Source organism: Mesoplodon densirostris, chromosome 15 (assembly GCF_025265405.1).
Source record: "Mesoplodon densirostris isolate mMesDen1 chromosome 15, mMesDen1 primary haplotype, whole genome shotgun sequence".
In the NCBI taxonomy this organism is placed as follows: Eukaryota; Metazoa; Chordata; class Mammalia; order Artiodactyla; family Ziphiidae; genus Mesoplodon; species Mesoplodon densirostris.
Genome location: NC_082675.1, coordinates 53,969,434 through 53,988,520, shown reverse-complemented (window position 1 = coordinate 53,988,520; position 19,087 = coordinate 53,969,434).

Here is a 19,087-nt window from a genome sequence, read left to right as displayed (position 1 = left end):
CCACTCTTTTGTTAAAAGAATTCAGTCATGTTTTCTTCTCATATCCCTTAGTTAAAGTAGTTGTTAGTGTCTTTATGAAAGGAATTATCTCATTCATAAACATTCTCATCCATTTGCTAATTATTTTTAAAAATCTACATATATTGGATTCAGGCCAAACATCTCCCAAATATATTTGAAAACACATTTACAGAGATAAAAATTTAAGTGATGTCAATAAGAAAAGTTTATAATGCTAGCAGTGTACAGAACAAAACTTTATAAGATCCTTAAGCAAGAGAGAAAACCTCAAGGTGGGTGGCCAGATCTCAAAATATTTTAAGTGTAGAAAGAACTTGAAGCAGGAAGAAAAAATATAAAGCTGTCGGACTTTACTACAACTCATAGGAATTTGGAATTAGTTCCTGAATGAGAAAGCATAAATTGAAAATTATGAGACTCAAAAACTTTCAGAATGAATATTTAGTGTGCAGCTGATCTGATATGTTTTTAAGGTGTCTCATTCAGCAAATCTGGGATCTGGGGAAAAAAGAAAACACAAATTTTCGGATTCTTTTCTCTGACATATTGCCCCAAGGTGGAGAAAGTGCAGGGTCAAAGAGGATATTCACATTTCTGTACCTTTTAAAGATAGAAAATAACCAGATCATATCAGCCCAATAATTCCTTAATAATAAAATCAATTTCTTTTTTTCTTTTAATGGCAGTGGGATACAATGGGAAAGATTTTAAGATATCAGTTGCTGTGGGTTTTATTAAATATCAGTATGTTTAGTTAATTTGTAGTGCTTATTGAAGGTTTATTTTGTGCCAGGGCCTGTGCAAAATGTTTGATATGTTTGACAAACAATCACAGAGGTCTTCATGGCAATTTAAGAAAGGTTGGGTGTATTATTGCATCACATTTTGAAGATGTTGGGAAGCAGGCCAGGCTGCCCCAAAATATGTCTCAATAGTATATTCATTATTTTGAATTAAAGTTACTTAAGAAATGACCAATGCACGAGGGCTACTCTAACACTCTCCCCTGTCTCTCTGAAAGCAGGAAATGAATCCCCTCTGAAAGGTGCACTCCCTGCATTTGGAGGCAGGACACCCTTATCACCAGAATAGGGAATTTGGGGCTAAGCAGCTTTTGTAAACAAATCTTGCTACTACTTTCATTTACTACCCCAAGTCCAAACTCTACTTAGATATTTTGCTAATTAAGCAGCCAAAGCTTACGTTTCTTTGTACTGTCAATTGCTCACAAATTTGTTTCTTTCTCTAAAAAATATAAAACCTGGGCTTCCTTGGTGGCACACTGGTTGAGAGTCTGCCTGCTGATTCAGGGGACACGGGTTCGTGCCCCGGTCCAGCAAGATCCCACATGCCGTGGAACGGCTAGGCCCATGAGCCATGGCCTCTGAGCCTGCGTGTCTGGAGCCTGGGGTCTGCAACGGGAGAGGCCACAATGGTGAGAGGAATGCGTACCACAAAAAAAAAAAAAAAAAAGCTGCCTTCTCTGGCCACGTCTTAGGTCTTATTTCTAAGAGACCTCTTTGTGCACAAATTAATTTTTTTCACCTGTTAATCTTTATATTAATTTTATTATTAATACAGCCACAAGAACCCAAGAGGGGTAGAGGAGGAAATACCCCTCTCCTTGAAAAAGATGACAGTCTGAGGTATAGAAGGACTATTTAAACTTGAACTGAAATCATGTTACTGAGGTGCAAACTCAAGCCTAAACTTTTAATAATGTATGGCCCAAATTTCTTATTCACCAACCACAAGATTTTAGACAATAAACATACCACAAAGCATTATTTACCTATGCTACTCCACTAACTTTTTAGAAGATTGTGAAAATATAAAGAAACGTTTATGAAATGTGAGAACATAAGGTGAAGAAAAAGGAAGTCAGCACAAATAATAATAGTGTTATTCAAAAAGTTGCAATGAATGGGAATCGATGTTGAAGTTTGCAAATTCAAGTCCATGGAAACCTACAGGGGAAAATGCATCAGAACTAAATCCTACAAAAAACTAATATTTACCTGTTTTTATCTTTAACTTCTTGGTAAAACTGTCAACTAGAAAAAAATGACTTAGAGCTCTCCTAATTTGTGATCTGGAAGTGAATCTGGGATCAACAGATCTAAGAATTTTCTCCCTTTTCTCACTTTCAAACTGTTATATAATAGATAATTTGGCCTTTGTCACTGGTTCCTGGGATGTGATAAAAATGTCTTTGTTATTCCTGTACCCCCTGAATCACTTGAGTTTATGCTAAGAGATAAATTTATTCACTATGGGCGCTGGTCTCCAGAAAGACCATACAGGATTGGACCATTGGTGCTTTGAGCCAGTATGACCTCTGGGGATATGAGGGAGCTTGGAGAATGGACCCAGTAGTCTGTGTGACTGAAAGTTTCTGCTGTGCAGCAATTTGCACAGAAATGTGTCTCAGTGACTCCCATGCTCATCCACAGAAACCCACAGATGGAGGAGACGGTGCCTTGTCTTTCAACCTACCAAAAGTGGCTGCTTTTGCTTTTGACGTCTATTGACCTTATCACAGATTTTACTCAAGCTCCCTGATTTGTGTACCCCCAACCTAAACATATACACCCAATATCCCTCTACCCTCTCTTCAGGAATCTGAATACTTTATGGAAGTACTCGGGAATGTAGAAAAATAATTTGGCTACTTTAGGACTTCGTGCGGACTGAATGTTTTCATTAGAAATAATTTCTCCCTTTTATGCCATTTCTGGCAACCTCTAAGAATATGTTATATATGAGTAGAGGGACAGAGAAAAGCTTGGGTGAGAGAAGAAAATATAGGAGTTTATCTCCTATATTGTACATTACGATCGAGTTAGTGCATCATGTCAAATCTCTGAGGAAGGAATGATTGCCTGGCATTGGCCTTACTCTTCTGTGGTCCATCAATTTTGAATCACTTCCCTGGTCCTCAATATCTGGGCTCTACTTGCTGGCTCCCAGTACCTACCATAGACCCCATGATGTGACAATTAGTTGGAGAGGACCTCCCTGAACTTCCTTTGAGCAGTCTGTTTGATACCCTGTTTTTGCACCCTATAGTAGAACTTACAAGATGCTTGGCTTATCTTGAGGCTCAGGCTGGACTGATCTGCCCACCCAGACCCTTTGGTGGAGAGGGTGATAAGGGAGAAATGTGAGTCTTATTCTGATGTTATATCCAGTTCTTAACATAGATCTTACAGTAATAATATTTGTAGAAGTATGTCTCTGTCTATGCAAAACTTGATATTTTTTAAACCTTAATATTTCTATTGAGATGAAAAGCTCCATCAGACAGTCAAATGAATGACATTTATGATTTTACCTGCTCATGCTCTCTTCCATATTAGGCAAATAGTAAGGGACGCTTAAATCTTTCAGTGACCATCTGTCAATTGGTCAGACTAATTACTGAGAAATTTTCACATTGTTATCTTATCTGCCTCCTCATAAACTGAAGTGTCTCACATAGTTACATGCTGGTATCCCATCAAAAGGCTTGGAGGCAGGCTTGTCTTCACACTGCTGTGATAATGAAAGTCATTTATGGTTTGTAACTGTGATAGAGTTCCAACTTAGAAGGATGGTGAAAAGCATTTAGCTGTTCCCCTATCTAGTAAATAAGATTCAAAAATAAGAAGAAAGGGGTTAATTTTAAATGAAGGTTATTTTTATTTGTAATTTCTTCCCTACAAAAGTTGGGTTTGCTTATTTTTATTAATTAAAGCTGAGTTCTATACTCTGTTTCAAGTTTCTAGATATGGCTCCTGAACTCAGCTATCATTCTGGCTTTTCTGTTCAAGAGTTATTTAAAAAAATAATTATTATTTTTTCTATTATTTTTTATGGTGGAAAAATAATTATTTTTAAGCTCAAAAATTTGTAATGTTCATATCAAAAAATGAAATTTACAAAACCCCAAGTTGGAGCTTATATTCATGATTTTATTCTGAAGTTCTTTCTTTATTTTTAAAGATTTTTATTAGAGTATAATTACTTTACAATGGTGTGTCAGTTTCTGTTTTATAACAAAGTGAATCAGTTATAAATATACATACATCCCCATATCTCTTCCCTCTTGCATCTCCCTCCCTCCCTCCCACCCTCCCTTTCCCACCCATCTAGATAGTCACAAAGCACCGAGCTGATCTCCCTGTGCTATGCAGCTGCTTCCCACTAGCTATCTATTTTACGTTTGGTAGTGCATATATGTCCATGCCACTCTCTCATTTTGTCCCAGCTTACCCTTCCCCCTCTCCATATCCTCAACTCCACTCTCTAGTAGGTCTGTATTTTTATTTCTGTCTTGCCCCTACATTCTTCTGACCATTTTTCTTTTTCTTTTTTTTTTTGTTTTAGATTCTGTATATATGTGTTAGCAAATGGTATTTGTTTTTCCCTTTCTGACTTACTTCACTATGCCTGACAGTCTCTAGGTCCATCCACCTCACTACAAATAACTCAGTTTCATTCCTTTTTATGGCTGAGTAATATTCCATTGTATATATTTGCCACATCTTATTTATCCATTCATCTGTCCATGGACACTTAGGTTTCTCCCATATCCTGGCTATTGTAAATAGAGTGGCAATGAATATTTTGGTACATGACTCTTTTTGAATTTTGGTTTTCTCAGAGTATATGTGCAGTAGTGGGATTGCGGGATCGTATGGTAGTTCTATTTTTAGTTTCTTAAGGAACCTCCATACTGTTCTCCATAGTGGCTGTATCAACTTACATTCCCACCAACAGTGCAGGAAAGTTCCCTTTTCTCCACACCCTCTCCAGTATTTATTGTTTGTAGATTTTTTGATGATGGCGATTCTGACAAGTGTGAGATGATATCGCATTGTAGTTTTGATTTTCATTTCTCTAATGATTAGTGATGTTGAGAATTCTTTCCAGTGTTTGTTGGCAATCTATGTATGTTCTTTGGGGAAATGTCTATTTAGGTCTTCTGCTCATTTTTGGATTGGGTTTTTTGTTTTTTTGTTATTGAGCAGCATGAGTTGCTTGTATGTTCCAGAGATTAATCCTTTGTCAGTTGCTTCATTTGCAAATATTTTCTCCCATTCTAAGGGTTGTATTTTCGTCTTCTTTATACTTTCTTTTGCTGTGCAAAAGGTTTTGTTTCTTTAAGTCTCATTTGTTTTTATTTCCAATACTCTAGGAGGTGGGTCAAAAAGACTCTTGCTGTGATTTATGTAAAAGAGTATTCTGCCTAGGTTTTCCTCTAAGAGTTTGATGGTGTCTGGCATTATATTTATGTCTTTAATCCATTTTGAGTTTATTTTTGTGTATGGTGTTAGGGAGTGTTCTAATTTCATTCTTTTACATATTGCTGTTTAGTTTTCTCACAACCACTTATTGAAGAGGCTGTCTTTTCTCCACTGTATTTTATTGCCTTCTTTATCAAAGATGAGGTGACCATGGCTTCTCTGGTGGCGCAGTGGTTGAGAGTACACCTGCCGATGCAGGGGACTTGGGTTTGTGCCCCAGTCCGGGAAGATCCCACATGCTGTGGAGCAGCTGGGCCCATGAACCATGGCTGCTGAACTTGCGCCTCCGGAGCCTGTGTTCCGCAATGGGAGAGGCCACAACAGTGAGACGCCCACGTACCACAAAAAAAAAAAAAAAAAAAAAGATAAGGTGACCATATGTGTATGGGTTCATCTCTTGACTTTCTATCCTGTTCAATTTATCTATATTTCTGTTTTTGTGCCAGTACCTTACTTTCTTAATTACTGTAGCTTTGTAGTACATTCTTAAGTCAGGGAACTTAGTTCCTCCAGCTCTGTTTTTCATTCTCAAGATTGCTTTGGCTATTTGGGGTTTCTGTGATTCCATACAAATTGTAATTTTTTTTTTATTTAGTTCTGTGAAAAATGCCAGTGATACCTTGATAGGGATTGCATTGAATCTGTAGATTGCTTTGGATAGTAGAGTCATTTTCACAATATTGATACTTCCAATCCAAGAACATGGTATATTTCTCCATCTGTCTGTATCATCTTTAATTTCTTTCATCAGTGTCTTATAATTTTCTGCCTACAGGTCTTTTGTCTCCTTAGGTAAGTTTATTCCTAGATATTTTATTCTTTTTGTTGCAGAGGTAAATGGGAGTGTTTTCTTGATTTCATTTTCAGATTTTTCATCATTAGTGTATAGGAATGCAAGAGATTTCTGTGCATTAATTTTGTATCCTGCTACTTTACCAAATTCATTGATTAGCTCTACTAGTTTTCTGGTAGCCTCTTTAGCATTCTGTATATATAGTATCACATCATCTGCAAACAGTGACAGCTTTACTTCTTTTCCAATTTGGATGCCTTTTATTTCTTTTTCTTCTCTGATTGCTGTGGCTAAAACTTCCAAAATTATGTTAAATAATAGTGGTGAGTGGGCAACTTTGTCTTGTTCCTGATCTTAGTTGAAATAGTTTCATTTTTTTCACCACTGAGGACCAGGTTGGCTGTGGGTTTGTCATATATGGACTTTATTATGTTGAAGAAAGTTCCCTCTATGCCTACTTTCTGGAGTGTTTTTATCATAAATGGGTGTTGAATTTTTTCAAAAGCTTTCTCGACATCTATTTAGATATTCATTTGTTTTTTCTCCTTCAATTTGTTACTATGGTGTATCACGTTGACTGATTTGTGCATATTGAAGAATCCTTGAATTCATGGGATAAACCCCACTTGATCATAGTGTATGATCCTTTTAATGTGCTGTTGGATTCTGTTTGCTAGTACTTTTTTTTTTTCATTTCTTTACTTTGACTTTGTTGGGTCTTCATTTCTGTGTGAGAGTTTTCTCTATTAGCGGTGAGTGGGGGCCACTCTTCATTGCGGTGTGCAGGCCTCTCACTGTCGTGGCTTCTCTTGTTGCAGGCCACAAACTCCAGATGCACAGGTTCTGTAGTTGTGGCTCACAGGTCTAGTTGCTCCACAGCATGTGGGAACTCCCCAGACCAGGGCTTGAACCCATGTCCCCTGCAATCGCAGGCAGATTTTCAACCACTGAACAACCAGGGGAACCCTGTTTGCTAGAACTTTGTTGAGGATTTATCCATCTATGTTCATCAGAGATAATGGCTTGTATTTTTCTTTCTTTGCGACATCTTTGTCTGCTTTTTGTACCAGGGTGATGGAGGCCTCATAGTATGAGTTTGGGAGTATTTCTCCCTCTGCTATATTTTGGAAGAGTTCAGAAAGGATAGTTGTTAGCTCTTCTCAAAATTTTTATAGAATTCGCCTGTGAAGCCATCTTGTCTTGGGCTTTTGTTTGCTGGAAGATTTTTAATCACAGATTTAGTTTCAGTGCTTGTGATTGGTCTGTTTATATTTCCTATTTCTTCCTGGTTCAGTCTTGGAAGGTTGTGCTTTTCTAAGAATTTGTCCATTTCTTCCAGGTTGTCCATTTTATTGGCATACAGTTGCTTGTAGTAATCTTTCATGATCCTTTGTATTTCTGCAGTGCCAGTTATTACTTCTCTTTTTTCATTTCTAATTCAATTGATTTCAGTCTTCACCCTTTTTTTCTTGATAAGTCTGGCTAATGGTTTATCAACTTTGTTTATCTTCTCAAAGAACCAGCTTTTAGTTTTATTGAAATTTGCTATCATTTCCTTTATTTCTTTTTCATTTATTTCTGTTCTGAGTTTTATGATTTCTTACGTTCTGCTAACTTCAGGGATTTTTTGTTCTTCTTTCTCTAATTGCTTTAGATCTAAGGTTAGGTTGTTTATTTGAGATGTTTCTTGTTTCTTAAGGTAGGCTTGTATTGCTATAAAGTTCCCTGTTAGAACTTCTTTTGCTGCCTCCCATAGGTTTTGGGTCATAGTGTTTTCATTGTCATTTTTTTCTAGGTATTTTTTGATTTCCTCTGATTTCTTCAGTGATCACTTCGTTATTAAGTAGTGTGCTGTTTAACCTCCATGTGTTTGTATTTCTTACAGATTATTTCCTGTAATTGGTATGTAGTCTCATAGCATTGTGGTCAGAAAAGATACTTGATACAATTTCAAATTTTAAAAAATTTACCAAGGCTTGATTTTTGACCCAAGATATGATCTATCCTGAGGATGTTCCATGAGCACTTGAGAATAATGTGTATTCTGTTGTATTTGGATGGAATGTCCTATAAATATCAATTAATTCCATCTTGTTTAATGTATCATTTAAAGCTTGTGTTTCCTTATTTATTTCATTTTGGATGATATGCCCATTGGTAAAAGTGGAGTGTTAAAGTCACCTGCTATGATTGTGTTATTATTGATTTCCCCTTTTATGGCTGTTATTATTTGTCTTATGTATTCTGATGCTCCTATGTTGGGTGCATAAATATTTACAAATTTTATATCTTCTTCTTGGATTGATCCCTTGATCATTATGTACTGTCCTCCTTTGTCTCTTGTAATACTCTTTGTTTTAAAGTCTATTTTGTCTGATATGAAAATTGCTACTCCAGCTTTCTTTTGATTTCCATTTTCATGGAATATCTTTTTTCAACTCCTCACTTTCAGTCTGTATGCGTCCCTAGGTCTGAAGTGGGTCTCTTGTAGACAGCATACATACAGGTTTTGTTTTTGTATCCATTCAGCCATTCTATGTCTTTTGGTTGGTGCATTTATTCCAATTACATTTAATGCAATTATCGATATGGATGTTCCTGTTACCATTTTCTTAATTGTTTTTGGTTTATTTTTGTAGGTCTTTTCCTTCTCTTGTGTTCCCTGCCTAGAGAAATTCCTTTAGCATTTGCAGTAAATTTAGTGGTGCTGAATTTTGTTAGCTTTTGCTTGTCTGTAAAGCTTTTAATTTCCCCAACAAATCTGAATGAGATCCTTGCTGGGTAGAGTAATTTGGTTCTAGATTTTTCTCTTTCATCACTTTACATATGTCCCGCCACTTCCTTCTGGCTTGCAGACTTTCTGCTGAAAGATCCTCTGTTAACCTTATGGGGATTCTTTTATGTGTTATTTGTTGTTTTTCCCTTGCTGCTTTTAATATTTGTTCTTTGTATTTCTTTTCTGATCCTTTGATTAATATGTGTCTTGGCATGTTTCTCTTTGGATTTATACTGTATGTGACTCTCTGTGCATCCTGGACTTGAGTGACTATTTTCTTTCCCATGTTAGGGAAGTTTTCAACTATAATGTGTTCAAATATTTTCTCAGTTCCTTTATTTTTCTCTTCTTCTGGGACCCCTATAATCTGAATATTGGTGCGTTTAGTGTTGTCCCAGAGGTCTCTGAGACTGTCCTCAATCTTTTCATTGTTTACTCTTTACTAGGCTCTGCAGTACTTAGTTCCAATATTTTATCTTCCAGGTCACTTATCCATTCTTCTGTCTCAGTTATTCTGTTATTGATCCCTTCTAGAGAAAGTTTAATTACATTTATTGTGTTGTTCATCTCTGTTTCTTTGCTCTTTAGTTCTTCTAGGTCCTTTTTAAATGTTTCTTGTAGTTTCTCCATTCTTTTTCCAAGATTTTGGGTCATGTTTACTATCATTATTGTGAATTGTTTTTTAGGTAGACTGCCTATTTCCTCTTCATTTGTTAGGTCTGGTGAGTTTTTGCCTTGCTCCTTCATCTTCTGTGTGTTTCTCTGTCTTCTCATTTTGCTTAACTTATTGTGTTTGGGGTCTCCTTTTCGCAGGCTGCAGGGTGGTATTTTCCATTGTTTTTGGTGTCTTTCCCCAGTGGCTATGTTTGGTTCAGTGCATTGTGTGGGCTTTCATGTGGAGGGAACTAGTGCCTGTGTTCTGGTGGATGAGCCTGGATCTTGTATTTCTGATGGGCAGGTCCGCATCTGCTGGTGTGTTTTGAGGTGTCTGTGACCTTCTTATTATTTTAGGCAGCCTCTGTGCTAATGGGGTTGTGTTCCGGTCTTGCTAGTTTTTTGGCATAGGGTGTCCTGCACTGTAGCTTGCTGGTCATTGAGTGAACCTCGGTTTTGGCATTGAGATGGAGATCTCTGGGAGATTTTTGCTGTTTGATATTACATGGAGCTGGGAGGTCTCTTGTGGACCAGTGTTCTGAACATGGCTCTCCCAGCTCAGTGGCACAGCGCTGAAACCTACCTGGAGCACCAAGAGCCTGTCCTCCACATGGCTCAGAATAAAAGGGAGAAAAGAAAGAAAGAAGGAAAGAAAAAGATAAAATCAAATAAATTAAATTTAAAAGTTATTAAAATAAAAAAATAATTATTACAAAAAAAAATTTAAGTAATAAAAAATAAAAGGACAGACAGAACACTAGGACAAATGGTAAAAGCAAAGATATACTGACAAAATCACACACAGAAGCATACACATACACACTCACATGAAGAGAAAAAGGGTAAATATATATATATATATATATATATAACTGCCCCCAAAGTCCACCTCCTCAATTTGGGATCATTCATTGTCTATTCAGGTATTCCACAGATGAAGGGTACATCAAGTTGATTGTGGAGATTTAATCCACTGCTCTTGAGGCCACTAGGAGAAACTCCCCTTTCTCTTCTTTGTTCGCACAGCTCCTGAAGTTGAGCTTTGGATTTGGACCTGCCTCTGCATGTAGGTCACCTGAGGACGTCTGTTCTTCGCTCAGACAGGACAGGCTCAAAGGAGCAGCTGATTCGGGGGCTCTGGCTCACTCAGGCCATGGGTAGGGAGGGACATGGATGTGGGATGAGACTCTGGCCGCAGAGGCCAACATGACATTGCACCAGCCTGACACATGCCATGCATTCTCTCGGGGAAGTTGTCCCTGGATCACTGGACCCTGGCAGTGGCTGGTTGCACAGGCTCCCAGGAGGGGAGGTGTGGATAATGACCTGTGTTTGCACATAGGCTTCTTGGTGGCTGCAGCAGTAGCCTCAGAGTCTCATTCCCATCTCTGTAGTCCACGGTGACAGCCATGCCTTGCACCCGTCTCTGGAGCTCTTTTAAGCCACACTTTCAATCTCCTCTCCTTGCACACCAGGAAAGAAAGAGGCAAGAAAAAGTCTTTTATCTCTTCAGCAGCTCCAGACATGCTTCCGGACTCTCTCCCGACTAGCTGTGGCACACTAGCTCGCTTCAGGCTGTGTTCACACAGCCAACCCCTGTCCTCTCCCTGGTATCCGACCAAATCCTGAGCCTCAGCTCCCAGTCCCCACCCATCACGGCAGGTGAGCAGAGAAGTCTCTCGGGCTAGTGAGTGCTGGTGGGCACCGATCCTCCATGCAGGAATATATCTGCTTTGCCCTCTGCACCCCTCTTGCTGCACTCTCCTCTGTGGCTCTGAACCTTCCTCCCTCCGCCACCTGCAGTCTCCACCCATGAAGGGCCTTCCTAGTGTGTGGAAACCTTTCCTCTTTCACAGCTCCCTCCCATTGGTGCAGGTCCCATCTCTATTCTTTTGTCTCTGTTTTTTTCTTTTTTCTTTTGCCCTACCCAGGTACGTGGGGAGTTTTTTTGCCTTTTGGGAGGTCTGAGATCTTTTGCCAACGTTCAGTAGGTGTTATGTAGGAGTTGTTCCATATGTAGATTTATTTCTGTTATATTCGTGGGGAGGAAGGTGATCTTCGCGTCTTACTCTTCCGCCTTCTTGAAGCTCCTCCCCTAAGTTATTTCTTTTCTGTTATCCCTCCAAATATTCATTTTGTAATTATTATTTTTGGAAAGTATAGTTTAAAGCTCATACAACTCTAAAAAGTCTTACACTAAATAATTTTGTTTTTATGCCTTAAATAAACTAAACTGGTTTCTACATTAAAGATTTCTATTTGCTATTTTCTCTGCCTATAACTCTCTTTCCCCCATCTTGGTGGGAATGGCCTTGAATCTCAGTTCAAATGTCACCATTTAGTTGGCCATTCCAGTCTAAGCAATTTAATTTCTTCTCTTATTGTGTCATTCTTTATTACATTGTCCAATTTTATTTTATTTATAGCTTTTAATATCATATTGAAACAATATGAATCTGCTCTCTAAAATGATAAGATATTAAGCAGCATTTTCATTGGACATATTGACCATTTATTATGTGAAATCCAATGAGATTAAAATTTGGGGTTCCTATACCTCTCCCCAAATAACTTAATTTTCCATAGTGGCTGTTTCTTCTGAGATCCAGTTCCTCATTTTCCATGCTATGTCTTCCATCAGCATGTGCTAGAGTCATTGCATTGTTGCATGTATGAGAAATTCTCCTTTGGGGAAATTTTCCAGTACTGCAAGTTTCAAAAGATAGGCATGTTCAGGGGATAGTAGGCACTGCATCAGAATTCCCTCTCCAGACTGGCTCTAATAAACTCATTACATTAAGATGAAAGTGACTGACCAGCTGTTCCTCTTCCATGAAGTATTTGTACTTTGAAGGGTGAGAAAAGTCTAAAACTGAGACACTAACTTTCTATTTATTGAATCCAGACATGAAGAAATATGAAAGAAAAGAAAAAAAAAAGAAAGCAAGGAAATCTGAAAGGGCTGTATTATCACTGCTGGGAATCATTCAAACTGGCTAGAGGGACTATAGGAAATGCTCTCTAGGATTCAATTGGTCCCTAAATTCTGCCTTGATTTTCATATTTGGCACAATCTAAGGTTCATTAGAATATCAGGAGTCACTATAGAGCCTCAAGTTTAGTGACCTCATTTGGGGCCAATTCTGTCATCATGTTGGGCACAGGCTGACTCGCAGAAAGGGTCACAGCTGGCTGAGGAGAGTTAATTATCCTCAGGATGTGACCACAAAGCCTTAAGCCTGTTACTCAGATATTTGCTCCTGCTTGCCAGTAGATTTGGATTATCAAGAAAGGCAAAGAGGAGCTCCTATTATCAATATGATGACATACATTCCTTATTCTGGGTAATGAGGGACTGAACCAGGAAAACGTAAGATGAAAACAATCGTATTATTTATTCAAATACAACACTTTTTTTTGAATGCTTACTCTGGGGCAAAGGACTCTTCTAGAAATATGTAGAGATGGTAGTTACTGAGGTAGATCAGGTTTCTGCTTCCATGGATGTTACATTCCAGTGACAAGAAATAGGCACAGAATAAAAAAAAAAAAGAAATCTAACAAGAAAGAATCAGGTCAATCACTATGAAAAAAATAAACAATGCAATGTGGTAGAGAATGACATTGTAGAAGAGAAAATTAGATTGCTTGGCTGGTATGGTCATCTAGGAAGGTAATATTTAAGCTGGCCATCTCTATAAAGATATAGAAAATAGAGTTTCAGGCAGAGGAATGATCGAGTAGAAATCCTTGAGATAGGTACAAGTTTTGTTTATTTGAGGAAACAAACAAAAAGGACTAGGAGAATATCTACTTTCCAAAGATTGAGTAGATGGAGTAGGCAGATTATTCCATCTTTTTCCTGCAAAGTATTGCTAATAACTTTGGGCCTTTTAAATACAGTGAGCATAAGATAGTTCTGAAATGTGGAGAGAATAAGACAGATTAACTAAGGACCTCAGAACTTGAGTAACAATAAAATGGTGAGTCCCTTGGGTTTTCTATTTTTGCCTCATACATCCAGACTTCGAACTGAAAAGAAGCTAATAAATCAGAAACACAGACAAGTACAAATAAAACAAAATAAAATTCCTAACAAAAGCATGCCCTCTCTAGCCAAAGACAAAGAAAATGGACGCCTAGCAAGAAAGAAAACTTTTAGATGGTAACTCCTCTACTCCAGCCAAACACCGTAGAAAAAACTGTTGCTGAACCCCTACCCAGGTCAGCAAAGGCTGAGAGGGAAATCTGCATTTCCAATCTCATAACACTGTAATGAAGCAAGCCAAAGCTCCTATTGGGGTGATGTCAGAGGAGATCAAGTAAGGAGTTTGGGTTTTCCTCCTCACTGACTTGTAATGACACCCTTGCCAAAAATGTCAGTGAAGACCACATGAGAAGGCTGGAATTCACCTCCACTCAGAATGAATAATGTGTCCCTTTCTTTCTATGAGGAGATGAAGTCAAAGGAGGATTGTCAGAGAGTTCAGCCATTCACCATTACTGAGCAATACCAAGGCCACACCAACCTCTACATGCATTATCAGTGGAGACCACATGGGGAATGGAAATCACAACCTGACCAGCAGTCATTAATAAGGAGCCCTCTCCCTCAGTTGTCAATGTAGGATGAATGGGGAATCGATTTAATCTCTATCTGGGAGGAACAAAGCAGCACCAGCCTTCCCCACTCCAGTGGTGTCAAAATACAGTATCAAGAGGATTCAAAGACAAGCCACAGACTGGGAGAAAATATTTGCAGAAGATACACCTGACAAAGGACTGTTATTCAAAATATATAAAGAACTCTAAAAATGCAACAATAAGAAAACAAACAACCCAGTTTAAAAATGGGCCAAAGATACAATGTTCATTACAGCACTGTTTACAATAGCCAAGACATGGAAGCAACCAGATGTGATACATATATACAATGGGATATTACTCAGCAATAAAAGAGAATGAAATAATGCCATTTGCAGCAACATAGAAAGACCTAGAGATTATCATACTAAGTGAAGTAAGTTAGAGAAAGACAAATGTCATATGATGTCACTTTTGTGTGGAATCTAAAAAATGATACAAGTGAACTTTTTACAAAGCAAAAACAGACACACAGACTTAGAAAACAAATTTATTGTTGCCGAAGGGGAAAGATCAGGGCAGGGAGGATGGATAAATTAAGAGTTCAGAATTAATGTATACACACCACTATATATAAAATAGAAAATCAACAAGGGCCTACTGTATAGCACAGGGAACTCTATTCAATATTCTGTAATAACGTAAATGGGAAAAGAATTTGAATGAGTAGATATATGTATATGCATAACTGAGTCACTTTGCTGTGCATCTGAAACTAAAACAACATTGTAAATCAACTCTACTCCAATATAAAATAAAAATTTTAGAAAACTAAAAAAATAATAATCTGATAAAGATTTTAAAGTAGCCATTATTTTTAAATATTCAATAAGCAATTAAAAACACACTTGAAACAAATGAAAGTAGAAATCTCAATAAATAAATAGAAATTGTCAGCAGATGAACAGGAGATAGAATGAAGAAGCAAGTGGAAATTTTAGAACTGAAAAATACAAAAACAAAATAAACTCAATAGATGAACTTAATAGTGGAATGTAGGAGAGAGGGGAAGTAATTAAATGGGAGGGTAGAACAATAAAATTACTTAATAAGAAGACAGCAATAAAATAGACTGGAAGGGAAACGAACAGAGATTCCAAAACCAGTGAGATTACAACAAAAGTTTTAACATTCGTTTAATCAGAGTTCTGGAAGTGGAGAAGTAATAAGGCATGGCTGAAAAAGCATTTGGAGAAATAATATCTGGTATTTTCATAAACTTGGCAAGACACATAAATTTACAGATTAAAAAGCTCAGTGAATCTCAGGGGATAATCCCAAGGACATAAGACACAAGATACACCAAGAGTAAACTTCTGAAAATTAAAGAAATATTTTAAAAAATCATAAAATTATCCAGAGATACATGACATATTACCCATAGGAGAAAGGTAATATATATGAAAGTGGATTACTCATAAGAAATCATAGAGATCAAAAGGAAGTAATGTAACATTTTTTAAGCCCCAAAAGAAAAGTTTTGTAAACCCTATATCCTATATCCATTGAAATATCTGTCAGGAATTAAGAAAAATTCAAAACGCTCTCAGATAAATGAAAATTAAGACAGCTGATCACAAGAAGACCTTTTCTAAAATAGTAGCTAAAAGGAACTTCTCAAAAGGAGAGGAAATAATAAAAGAGGAATACTTAGAATATCAGAACAGAAAAAGAATATTGTAAGCAAAATTATGAGTAAATACAATAGGCTTTCCTACTCCTCTTGAGTTTTCTAAATTTTATTTAACAGTTAAAGTAAATATTATAACACTGTCCAATGTGGTTCTAAATGCATTTAGAGGACATATTTAAGACAATTATAAATAGATGTGTATAAAAGAACATAAAGGGAGTTAAGTTTTATATACTTCAGTCAAATTTATAAAATGACACCAGTAAAATCTGATGTTATATATTAATACAATGTAATATGTAACATATTATAATATATAGTATAATATATTAAAATATAATATCTACAACAATCATTAAAAAGCTGTACAGTTTCCTAGGTTCTAGTTCAACATGTAAAAAGCTCCCAGTTTCTAGTTCAACATGTAAAAAGCTTACAAGTCATCACTTCAACATTCACAACAAGAAAAAAAAAAAAACTGAGAGGACTTCCCTGGTGGTGCATTTGTTTGGATACCACCTGCCAATGCAGGGGACATGCATTCGAGCCCTGGTCTGGGAAGATCTCACATGCCACGGAGCAACGAAGCCCGTGTGCCACAACTACTGAGCCTGCATACCACAACTACTGAAGCCCATGTTCTTAGAGCTTGTGCTCTGCAACAAGAGAAGCCACTGCAATGAGAAGCGTGTGTACCACAACAAAGAGTAGCCCCTACTCGCCACAACTAGAGAAAGCCCATGGGTAGCAATGAAGACCTAACACAGCCAAAAATAAATAAATAAATTTATTTTATAAAAAGAAAAAAAGCTGAGAAAACTGAAAAATAATGACTTTTTAAAGATTCATCAGTTAATTGAGGTCATAGGAGAAAGAGACAAACAGTGAAGAGTGGAGAGACAGGCAAATGAAAAGATATAGATCACCTTTGCTGAAGCAGAAGCTGCCAGAGCCAGTAATGGTGGGTATATTTAAATGTCAACTTCAGCTAATTTCTGGAGGTTAAGTGTGGACTAGCTTGAGAGTTAAAAGCTCCTAGGGATTCAGTCTATTGGGAAGCCCCCATACTTTTATGGGTTTTACCTCCAGGGACCACATCAGTTTCTCAGGGTGAAGATTAGAGAAAAAGCTCCACCTGTTTTGCTAGGGGAAGGGAAAAAGCATTTTGAAATATACCCAAGAAAAATAACCATTTTTGAATTAAGCCCAGATAGTTCTCCACAGCAAAGGCCTACACAGCAAGATATAATATTTCATCAAACCTTACATGGAATGAATGAAGGGAAATTACACAATCCCAGGCACTTCTAGACTTTCTGTCTCACCTAAGGTGTAAAACAAAAGATGTGAGAATCATAGTTCGAGACCAGAAGCCCACTAAAAGACAGATCAACTCATATTATTATAGGATGCTTCCTCTTCCCCAGCTTTTTTACCACCATATCAATAGTGAAGTCCTTCTTCAGCTTTTTCTGAGCACTTTTCAGGTTTGCATGGGAATACAGTTTTCCAGACTGTCAGAACTGTAATGGAGTTTTTCAAAGCCATCTATGGTTATTTATTTCCTTAGAACTCCATGGTAAAATTCCAGCTAACTTACCATTGTGTGACTTGTCCCAGCCATCATAACTTCAGGATACATAAAAAGACATTGGTCTTCTCCATTCTTTGACAATGAGACTAATGTTGTTTTCAACAATGACCATGGGATTGGGATTCTTCATTCTGCTTTAAATCATGTTAGCCTCCTTTAGCAGGGTAGTGGCTGGTTTTCATAGCTTTCTCTTTCATAATTGAATTTCCACCCTGATGGAGTTGGTAGTAGGAAGTAACCTTCAGCTGAAACACCAGACACTCCTACTTATCTTTATATATATATATATATATATATATATATATATATATATACACACAGCAGCTTCTTATTAGTCATCAATTTTATATACATCAGTGTTTACATGTCAAACACAATTGCCCAATTCAGAACACCGCCATCCCCACCCATCCCTGCAGTTTTCCACCCTTGGTGTCCATACGTTTGTTCTCTACATCTGTGTCTCAACTTCTGCCCTGCAAACTGATTCATCTGTACCATTTTTCTAGGTTCCACATACATGCGTTAATATACGATATTTGTTTTTTTCTTTCTGACGTACCTCACTCTGTATGACAGTCTCTAGATCCATCCACGTTTAAACAAAGGACTCAATTTCGTTATTTTTTATAGCTGACTAATATTCCATTGTATATATGTACAACATCTTCTTTATCCATTGGTCTCTTGATGGACATTTAGGTTGTTTCCATGACCTGGCTATTGTGAATAGTGCTGCAGTGAACATTGGGCGGTATGTGTCTTTTTGAATTATGATTTTCTCTGGGTATATGCCCAGGAGCGAGATTGCTGAATCATATGGTAATTCTATTTTTAGTTTTTTAAGGAACCTCCATATTGTTCTCCAGGGTGGCTGTATCAATTTACATTCCCACCAACAGTGCAAGAGGGTTCCCTTTTCTCCACACCCACTCCAGCATTTGCTGTTTGTAGATTTTCTGATAGTGCCCATTCTAACTGGTGTGAGGGGATACCTCATTGTAGTTTTGATTTGCATTTCTCTAATAACTAATAATTTTGAGCAGATTTTCATTTGCTTCTTGGCCATCTATATGTCTTCTTTGGAGAAATGTCTATTTAGGTCTTCTGCCCATTTCTGGATTGGGTTGTTTGTTTCTTTAATATTGAGCTGCATGAGCTGCTTATATATTTTGGAGATTAATCCTTTGTCCATTGGTTCATTGGCAAATATTTTCTCCAATTCTGAGGGTTGTCTTTTCGTCTTGTTTATGGTTTCATTTGCTGTGCAAAAGCTTTTAAGTTTCATTAGGTCCCATTTGTTTATTTTTTGTTTTTATTTCCATTACTCTAGGAGGTGGATCAAAAAAGATCTTGCTGTGATTTATGTCAAAGAGTGTTCTCCCTATCTTTTCCTCTAAGTGTTTTATAGGGTTAGGTTTTACATTTAGGTCTGTAAACGATTTTGAGTTTATTTTTGTGTATGGTGTTAAGGAGTGTTCTAATTTAATTATTTTACATGTAGTTGTCCAATTTTCCCAGCACCACTTATTGAAGAGGCTGTCTTTTCTTCATTGTATATCCTTGCCTCCTTTGTCATAGATTAGTTGACCATAGATGTGTAGACTTATCTCTGGGATTTCTATCTTGATCCATTGATCAGTGTCTCTGTTTTTGTGCCAGTACCAAATTGCCTTGATTACTG